At 51.4% G+C, this 6,287-nt stretch overlaps 2 long non-coding RNA genes across 2 annotated transcripts in view; one reads left to right on the top strand and one right to left on the bottom strand.

Annotated features, from left to right (window-relative positions):
* Positions 1 to 3,085, top strand: part of LOC120666229 — a 4,155-nt gene extending 1,070 nt beyond the window's left edge. Inside the window, exon 2 of the long non-coding RNA XR_005671632.1 lies at positions 1 to 3,085. This exon is cut by the window's left edge and continues 590 nt beyond it. This is a non-coding gene — a long non-coding RNA (uncharacterized LOC120666229).
* Positions 3,086 to 5,111: 2,026 nt separating this feature from the next.
* On the bottom strand, positions 5,112 to 6,042 carry LOC120666230. Its single transcript, XR_005671633.1, has 2 exons — positions 5,654 to 6,042; positions 5,112 to 5,552 (listed from the first exon to the last, which is right to left on the bottom strand). It is a non-coding gene; the product is annotated as an uncharacterized LOC120666230 (long non-coding RNA).
* Positions 6,043 to 6,287: the final 245 nt, after the last annotated feature.

Raw genomic sequence — 6,287 nt, 5'->3', positions numbered from 1 at the left:
GACGGGGAGTTTCCGCCTCGCCCGACCCTCGACGGGGAGTTTCGGCCTTGCCCGACCCCCGCGAGGGGGCGCCGTCTCACTGCAAAGGGTCCTGCTCTGCTCGCAACGATAGGTCTCCGGGAAAGAGGGAGGTCCCTTAGTCAAAAGGCAGTCGACGAATGCGACCCTAGAGAAATGGGGAAGTGGCATTCCCATTCTCTCGTACGGACTGGAGTGGGTGACGAGTCAACCCATGATCTCCTGATGGAGACGCGGCACAACCACTTAGCCTGGCATCATTAATAGTGAGCGCGCTGACCAACGGCACGCCGGGATGTGATGGACTACCATGCCCTATAGCTGACGACGTCGGCCGCAGCACAAATGATGAGGATAAAAGTAACGGATACGCTTAAACCACCCATCACAGACTTATCCCCGGGGGCTTAGCCTTGGCAACGTTGCAGCAGGTGCCGGCCCAAAGGCCGGAAGGCTCAGTGGCAGCCCAGCAAGCACAGAGCGGCCTACGGCTCCGCTTCCCCCGACCCCCGCAGAAGGGTCCGCCTCACCCGACCCCTGCGGAAGGGGTCTACTCCGCCTCGCCCGACCCCTGCGGAAGGGTCCGCCTCGCCCGACTCCCGTGCAAAGGCTCCGCCTCGCCCAACCTCCGCATGAGAGGTACGCCTCGCCCGACCCTTGACCCCGTGGTCATGGGGTCCGCCTTGCCTGACCCTCGATGGGGACGAAATTGGCGAGGAATTTCTAGCGGCGGCTGCAGGTGTCTACGAAGAGAAGAGAGGAGCCGATCGAGGAGAGGGTGTGAGGGGAAAGAGAGGCGGCGGCTTCAAGGCTGCTGCTAGCTGCGTTGTTGACCGCAGGCATGCAAGTCATGTGAGCAGAGCTGCGTTGTGTGGGCTGCCCAATAGCATGTCTTTTCCCTTCGTTTTTTTTCTTTCACCTTTTTATAAATAAACTTGTAGCGTATTTGCTCATGAATTTATTACATATGGATTAGTTGAACATGACATGATAAGAAAATAGTTGCAAGTATAATTTTAATACAAACTTATATTATTTTAACTTTTATTGATTATTTGAAATGAAAATAATTGATATATATTAGGCATGGTCCTAATTCCTCCCTTGTAGAGTTTGCTGAAATTGACAACCATACTCGAGTTGGACTGACACCCACACTCATATTTTCGTAGCACGGTCCACAAAACAGCATTGTCATGGGGCTGTTCCCAGTCGCAGGTGCGACCGGTAAAAGTACCATCACAAAAGCCTCCATCGCTGGCCGTATATGGTCAGCATCTTCTCCCTGCCGTCTGTTGGCTCCTGCGCTAACCCGGTGCCTCTGCCGCAGCCCTCTATCGCTGTCGACGCTAACCTCATTCGTCATTTCCAACAGCGTTCGAGTTCCCCGCCTACGTCACCACTCGCAGGCTCCGTCACCTCCTCCTTCACACTCCAACACCGCCATCACAAGCTACTGTCTTCTTCAACTACGGCCAAACTCCCCACCACCATCCCTGCCCACTCGCCATCCACAACCGCCCCAGCAGGCGTCGCCCACGCTGCCCCACCTCGTCGCCATCTCGAGCACCCCACCACCGGTCCAAAGATCTCCCCCCGCCTCTCCATAACCGGCAGCACAGGAACCCCACCTACCCCAGAAACCTAACCTTGGCAACCCGAAACCCTAACCCAGCCACCGGGCTTTGCTGTGGGGTAGGAGTGTGCTAGATTTATTTTTTCTCTCCCCGTTGCAACGCATATCTACTATATTACTAGAGCAGTCAATGATTCATTGGTACGTCAATTGGAGTCCTAATCGAAATCTAGGTGACCGTAGGTGAGTGAAGGGTCCGAAACCATTTAGAATTAGCATTTGACAAGTAAAGAAAAGGGTAAAGATTGAAGTTATCAACCGACATATACTATGCTATTATAAAATATCTATGGTGTATAATATATATTTTTATATGCTAATTAATATATTTATATAGCTTCCCGTAGCAACGCACGAGCATATTTGCTAGTTCAGACTAATATATACATGGTTTCTGATGAGCCTAGATGCTTTACTGGTTAATAATTCTGGTAAAAAACAATGCATTTTCCATGTTCAAGAATGTCACAGAAAAGTTCAAGGAATGTCGCTCAAAAGGATAAGGAAACAAGTACAACTTTGAGCCTAACAATTACTTCTGCATAACCGTATCACATGGCTACAATGGATTAAGTGGATAAGAAGAATGCAATTACCGGTAAGTGGCAGGCTGATGTTGCATAAATGCCTAGTAGATGAGCCCGTGGTGTCTGAAATCTCAATCTCACGGACATTCCCTTGCTTGGAGGTTGTCGACCCAATCCCTAACATGTTAAGGAAGCTGTTTGGTTTGACCAGCGAGTGATGCAGATTTCACGAATGGAAAAACAGGCATAATGGTTTCAAGATGTCAAACCTCAACTCGAAAATTATCGTATATGGAATGTCTAGTAGGAGCCTTGACACAACACATCATTGTGATCTCCATACTTGTCCAAAAATGCATCACCAGTTATAGTCTCTGGAATATCTTTTGCGAACACAGCTTCATATTTTAAAAAGGTCGAGCTGTCGACGTGAACCCTGCCGTCCTCACCATCACCGCCGAGCGCAGGATCGCGCCGTGGGGCCGAGCGCGCGACCGGATGTAGAGCCGAGCACGCGGTGGAGCCGACGAGCGAGGGGGGCGGCGTGGAGGGCAGGGCTGGATCGACCGGTGGACGGGGCGAGGGCCAACCAGGAGGCGCCGCAGGATCCAATCGCATGACAGGCGGGGATAAAAATCAGATGGCTGTAGATCGCAGCTGGCGGGACGAAGGCGCGGAGGCGCGCAGGTCGCACCAAGATGCACGACGGACGAGCGTGAAGAAGAACTGCATTCTTTTTAGTAGTAATAGAAGAAGTAGATAGAGATATCAATAGGGAGGGGGGGGGGGGTCTAGTAGTTGTGTGTAGAATGTTTATTGTTTTTTCATTATTGAGAACTAGGATTTACCTATGTCACAATCAAGTTTGTCGAAAAGGACAAAATGATAACGATATTTTGTGTGACTTATTGTGCAAATACCAACCGTTTCATGACTTAACATGCCCTACATTGCTACATTTTTATTTGACAAAAGAAGACCTATGTGAAACCTTACCTAGTCCTGCACTACAAATAACCTGTTTCACAACTTAGTAGTGGATTGTTAAAAAATAGAGATATGTAGAAAGCTCACGTGGAGTAGCAGTGAATTCAATGGAGAATCAAATTGTGCATTGGCCTGTCAACACCAGTCGCCAGTGATGAGAGATGGCATCCGAAGGTGCCGGTTTCTCCCAGCTCCTGTACGTCCTCAAATAGTCACGGAAGACAGGAAATTTTTGTGTTGGAGAACGAGTACGTCAAGCGGCCAGGTGCTGGCACGATGCGAGTGCATGCTGCAGTCCACGCTCGCGACACCGCGACGCCCACGACACGCAGCTCCGCAGTGCTCGCGCGCCGCTAGACCAGCTGGAATTAGTTAGGTGATCTCGCCATCATCAAACCTCTTTTGTAGATGTATAAATATGAGTCCGAGAGATCAATACAGGCACGGTTGATCCTATCTCCTTTCTACAAACCTATCTCCTTTCTACACATGGCACTGCCAAGCCGTCCACTTCATGCTCTTGGAGACAAACTCAATTTGTATGGCCAAATGCCTGTCCTGGAAGCTACTGTGGGTTGGAGCCTCCTAGCAGTACTTCAGCCTCATTACTCCTAATGCGATAAGAGCAGACCTCTGCTTTTGTCTTGCCACATTCCATACTTTCACCACCCACTCCTCTCATGTAGGTTTGTCATCAGGAATTGCTATAGCAAGTCGTCTGAAAATAAATGTAGATGACAATGAGGGGTTGGGTTGATAAGCCGCATGAATTCCCACAGTACGAGAGCTGCACAAGATACCTCGACCGTCGCATGTCCCAGGTGACCACTTTGACAGTTTCATCATTCTCACATGCTGGCAACTATGGAAAAGAAGAAGCGGCGTCATTTTCCGCAGCAAAGCGACAACATGCCGGCAAATGCTTCAGGTTTGCCGAGAAGAAGCCAGTCTCTGGAGGTGTAGGATGCCGCGTGGTGCGGCTGATATCTGTGGTACCTAGTGCTCAATATTTATAAACACCATGTAACCTCTAAAATTGTATCAAAAACCTTTTTATTATCACCCGGGCTGGTTGGGGCCAATGAACGATTGAATCAGGTGAAGGATCCTTTCCCCTTCTGTTGGCCCTTCAAAAAAAAAAGCCGTATGAATTTGCGGAAGAGCTGCATGGAATTACCTGTAGCACAGGGAATTGGTGATGGTATATGGTGCATTGGGAATGCAAGCTCATCTAGTGGATCAAGCTAAGTGTCTTTGGGTTCAAGGTGTTCAGAACGATTTGTCCTGAGCACATGGTGCGTCGAGGATAAAACAGACTGGCTCACAATCAAACTCGACCAGCTGTTGGTCCAAATTAAAGTTTAGCAATCCTTGGACATTGGCTAGACCAGCAAATGCATACATGGCCGGGCGCGGAGGACCTGAGGAGAGGCCGGTAAAGCTGTGCTCCCGCACCTGTTGTGCAAGCTTTGCGCAGAGCTCCAAATAGTTTCTCACGCCCAGTCGCAGCTAAAAATGCTGTTTGCAGGAGCGGGTAATGTGACCGCCCCTAAAAATGAATTAATAGGGACGGGTCAGGGGTCACCCGCCTTTTCTAGGGGCGGATCACCCGCTCACCCGCCCCTACAGATCCATTTCTAGGGGCGGGTGACGCCGTCACCCGCCCCTAGAAACCGATTCAAAAAAAAAGCGGCGCTCCACTGGCAGCTCCTCGCCGGTCGCCGCGCCCGTGTCTGTCTGCGCTCACCTACCCGCCTGCCTGTGCGTGCGCCCGATGCCGCCGCGCCGCCGCTAGCGCTAGGAGCGCCGTCGCATTGCGTGCACGTGCTGCTCGCCGCGCCGCTCGCTGCTGCGCCGCCACGCCAAGCACGCGTGCCGCTAAACGAGCTCATCCGCTGCTCCCCGCAGTGCAAAACGGGATAGAGAGAAAGGTGGCCAGAACAAGAACACCCGAAATTTCAAACTCAAATTACTCTCTCAAAACCAGGCCCGTTTTTGGGACTGTGCGGGCTGTGCGACTGCACAGGCCCCCAAATTTGAAGGGCCCCCTAAAATACTAGGTATACATTAAGTATAATTATGTGGAGGTTTTAATTTAGTTCATTGTTCTCTCAATTTGTGCCAAAACGTGGCCCAAATTGCTCCTGGAAGATGAATCGTCGTAGGCGTATCGCTTGCCGCTTCCTTTCGCATGGCACGTCGCACTTGCCGACTGTTGTCACTTAGTATTCATGATCCTGCCAAGTGCCGACCTGCCCAGTGCCTCACCGCCCGCCACGTCAGTGCCCACCGGAGTCTGCACCGGGCCCCGGTCCATTGTTTTGAACTGGGCCCTCGGATTTGCCGGTACGGCCCTGCTCGAAACTTCATAGATCCGGACAAAACTTGAACAACAGGTTCATGGATATAAGGTTCAATATATCCAAAAGGAAGTTTATGAAGAGATCGAGTATAACTCGCGAATCGAAAATCACATGAAAAATACCTGAAAATAGCAAGAAAAGAAAAACGTACGGGCCTCTTGTACACTCAACGGCCCTTGTAGAGGTCGCACGCCCCGTCCTGCCGAGCCACCTGCGCGTCACCATCGCCGTGGCCTGCTCCTCCCTTTTGCGGCGCGTCTTGCAGCAAGCTCCCCGCACGGTTTCCTCCTCCATGGCCGGGATTCACCACTGCGCAGCTTGCTCGTCGGAGACGCCGCCACCGGGATGCAAGGCCCCGTGCGCAGTGCTGCAGCTCGGTCTCTGGGACAACACTGCGTAGCTTGCTCGTCGGAGCCGCCGCCGCCGGGATGCAAGCGAGTAGACAAAGAGAAGAGAAAGATAGAGGGCGAGAGAGTGAGTGGCTGAGAATGGGAGAAGGAAGCAGGCGATTCTTGTAGAGGCAGCGGTGGCACGCGATTGGCAGAGAACAAGAGGGCGCGGATAGATGACGAGGCAGCAAATCGTCCGCCACACATTGGCAGACCGTCCGTCGTTCAAAAAGTTCGGACATTCAAACGCCTGAGCGTTCGGATGTCCGAACTTTCTGAACGGCGGACCGTCAGCCTTAGGTCATCGGACGGTCCACTAAAAACCTTGAAAAATCATTTAGTTCATTAAAAATAGCAAAACACTTCA

The sequence above is a fragment of the Panicum virgatum genome, chromosome 3N, assembly GCF_016808335.1.
Source record: "Panicum virgatum strain AP13 chromosome 3N, P.virgatum_v5, whole genome shotgun sequence".
Lineage (NCBI taxonomy): Eukaryota > Viridiplantae > Streptophyta > Magnoliopsida > Poales > Poaceae > Panicum > Panicum virgatum.
The sequence above is the reverse complement of the archived record's forward strand: the minus strand, read 5'-3'. Positions and strand labels throughout refer to the sequence as shown.